The following is a 3,774-nucleotide window of genomic DNA, read 5'->3' on the forward strand; positions in this document are numbered from 1 at the left end:
GTAGAAAGAGTTTTTTGCCTTTTTAAATAAATCGCTATAAAATATTACGTAAATTTCCATAGTTAAACAACTCTGAATTCTTTTGTTTTTTTCTTTATTTGCATTTCCCTAATATTTGTTATTTGTCGTCATATGATTAGTATGCGTAAAAGAGACAACAGCAGCGCTTGCTTATATGACTCGTTTGACAACACTAACACACCAAGCAGAGTGGCGCAGTGGAAGCGTGCTGGGCCCATAACCCAGAGGTCCGAGGATCGAAACCTTGCTCTGCTATATTCGCTGGCGCTTGATTTTTTTTTTAATTTTGCTTAATTTTTTTATATCTATTTTTTTATATATTTTTTATTTCATTTTGTTCAGGGTGTTTTAAAACTCATAAAATTAATGAAAATAATGATATTTTTTTATTTATTTTTGTTTTTAAACTCATAGTTTTTTTTTACTTTAAATTCCTAAAAAAATAGTTAAAATTCATTTTTTTAAATAAACCACCGACCATAATTTTTTGGTCATTTGTGAAGGGAAACCAAAAGTGGAAATTAAATAATTTCGCTTTGAAAACATTTTGCACCAAATATAAGGAAAGAAAAATTCGATAGAGAAGAGATCAACTAGAGAATAAATACTTTTGATCTAAAATAAATAATAATGAATTTCTATTGTATAAAAACATTTTATACCGGAAAGAGAAATTCAATAGAGAAAAGATCAAATAGAGTTTAAATAATTTTGATCTAAAAACATTTCATACCAAATTTACGGAAAGAAAAATTTGTTGGAAATAATCAAATAGCGTTTAAACAATTCTGATTTAAAACATTTTATACCAACTTTACGGAACGAAAAATTCAATAGCCATTTTTAAGTCATTGGCGGCACTGGTAAAAATTAAATTAAAAAAAAACTAAAATTATGAATAAAAAAATAAAAATAAAAAAATACGACTCCCATTTTATTGACCATAGAATAAATTTAAGGAGCTGAAACAAGAATTTGTTTGAGTCAACCTTATTTACAGGGTGGAATTTTATTTTATTCGTCTGGTATTTACGCACGAATATTTGTATGTATTTAATTTATTTTCGATGTATTTTCCATTAAAAAGGCAAGCTTTACGCCTTTGTGGGTGTTGATTTTGAATAAAATAGAATTTTTCAAAGAAATTATTGTAATTTCTCTTTATTATGATAATATTGGTATGGTTCAATTATGTATGGAAAAAAATATCGGCCAAATGGCCGCCGCGGCTTCAGCGGCACACCTCATAATTGAGGTCCTATGCCATTATTGTGCCGAATTATCGCATCCTATAGCTCTTGGATTTTTGCTGGCTTATCGACGTACACCTTTTCTTTCAAATAACCCCAAAGAAAGAAGTCCAACGGTGTCAAATCACATGATCTTGGCGGCCAATTGACATCGCCGCGACGTGAGATTATTCGGCCATCAAATTTTTCGCGCTAAAGAGCCATTGTTTCGTTAGCTGTGTGACAAGTGGCACTGTCCTGTTGAATCCACATATCGTCCAAATCCATATCTTCCAAATCGGGTCATAAAAAGTTCGTTATCATCTCACGACAGCCAAAACTATTCACAGTAACTGTCTGACCGGCCTCATTTTGGAAAAAATACGGCCCAATGATGCCGCCAGCCCATAAACCGCACCAAACAGTCACTCTTTGTGTGTGCATTGGTTTTTCGGCAAATACTCTTGGATTATCATTCACCCAAATGCGGCAATTCTGCTTATTGACGAATTCATTGAGGTGGGAATGTGCCTCATCACTGAAATCACGAAGTGCGCGATATGCATTTTGATTTGAACGCCCGTTTTCATAATAAACCTGAATAACTTTAACGCGTTGCTCGATTGTGTATCTTTCCATGATTTAAATTAAGTTAGTCTGAAATTGAAAAATGTCAAATGAAATGCAGAAAAAAAACTTGACGTTTAGGTGTAGTTCACATTCAACATCGGCCCTTGAAATGTAACCACCCTTTACATGGAACAGAATTTGATTCAAAAGACTTCCATAGCAGGTTTTGCAATAGTCCCATTTGTCAAATCCCCGTTTTGACTGCATTTTTGTGAGTTTCAGCATTTATTTCACCAATGGCAAGCAACTTCGATTTCACGCTTCAATGCTTGAATCGTTTCTGGTTGGTGGGCGTAACATTTATCTTGAATAATAAATTTTCGATATATCGCGAATATTATTTTAGCTGCCAAAAAAGTTAAAATTTCACCGTTAGATGGACCACCCTGTGAAGAAGAAATACATTTTTAATTTTTTTTTATTTTTATATATTTTTTATTGCAGTTTAATTTGGAGTTATTCTGAGAATGCCAGAGAAACTTCATGCGAAGATTTATATCATATTTATACTTGAAATTTCAAAATTCAGAAATAAAAATTTCGCAAAATGCTTGCACTTATCTTATCTTAGATGTGTTGGGAAGTTGGAATGGAATATTTCATTTTTCACATTTGCAAACAAAGATAGAGCAAATAGTCCCGGAAATCCTTGTTAGTAGAAATAGTTTGATACGAAATATTGGCTACCTGAGGTCAAGTAACTAATTATCAACCGATCTACGAAGGAAAGATCAAAAAGAAAAATTCTTTCTCTTACACTTTCCCCCATTCGCCAACTAAGCAATTTGAAAAAACCCATATCACTACAGATGGCGTTTTTTGAATTACTCTGACACTCATCATTTGTGCTTACCTGCCTCCTCTTCCCTTTCCTTCCCTTCCCTTACATTTCTAGCTGCATTCACACTTTAATTTTTATTTCATTGTGACTTCCTGCTTAACATAGTCGTCACAAATTCATACCTTTTTGCTGGTGTTTGACCCATAGGGAGCTGCAATGAACGCGTGAATAAAAGTGAAAAAAGTCCACTTCCGTTAGAACTTATGAATAAATAAAAGATGAAATGTTGGTTTAGTTATGACACGCCTTAGGGGAGACGGGTTCAGTGCACCCTTTTTGACACACTTATGGGGATAACCAAAACTAGAGAAAAAGTGCAAACAAATAAGTTTTAAGTGCTTTTAGTTTTAATAGTAAAAATATGAAATTAAATGAGATTAAAATTTTAGAAATGCTGCGTTGAGCTCGCTTGTAAACAGCGAAGGCATCAGCGAGGGGAATAACAAAGGTGAAGTAATTGAATTGAAATCGAGCAGTGGCGTAGTGGAGGGGAAAAGTAGAATATAACGAGAAATGACTGAACTAGAATTTGTAGCAAAAAAAATGGCTTTTATAAAAAATATGAATACAGTAAAACCTCGATATAACGAATTTAAAGGGGTTGGACAAGCGTTTTGTTATATTTATGGAATTACAAAACCCATATCGGTACAAGGAAAAATACAAAGTTTTGGGGAAAAAATCGTTACAAGTATAGTTGGTTTTTTATTTTTATTTCCACATCAAACAATAAAGAAAGCATAGGCTGTTTTGATTTTTATTAATAATTATAACATTAAAAGTTTTCAATTCGTACACAAATTTTCTGTTATTTGCTTTTGTGTCAACACTTCGTTGCCCATGAGACTTTAAACGAGTCAAATATCCAGAAGTAGAACTACATTCCACACTGGAAATCTAGGAATTTTTGATGATGATGATATTCAGAATTCACTACGTAGAGAATTTTGCTAACGGGACTCTAACAGCCAATATACGTATGCAGAAGGGTTTCATGCTCAAAATTTCTTCATTATATTCATTGTGCGTTTTTGTGTAGAAAATATCACAATA

The 3,774-nt window shown here is 32.8% G+C and overlaps 1 non-coding gene across 1 annotated transcript; it reads left to right on the forward strand.

Annotated features, from left to right (window-relative positions):
• The first annotated feature begins 204 nt into the window (after nt 1–204).
• Nucleotides 205–276, forward strand: Trnam-cau (transfer RNA methionine (anticodon CAU)). The gene has a single exon. It is a non-coding gene; the product is annotated as a tRNA-Met (tRNA).
• Nucleotides 277–3,774: the final 3,498 nt, after the last annotated feature.

Source organism: Anastrepha obliqua, chromosome 4, assembly GCF_027943255.1.
Source record: "Anastrepha obliqua isolate idAnaObli1 chromosome 4, idAnaObli1_1.0, whole genome shotgun sequence".
NCBI classification, from domain to species: Eukaryota; Metazoa; Arthropoda; class Insecta; order Diptera; family Tephritidae; genus Anastrepha; species Anastrepha obliqua.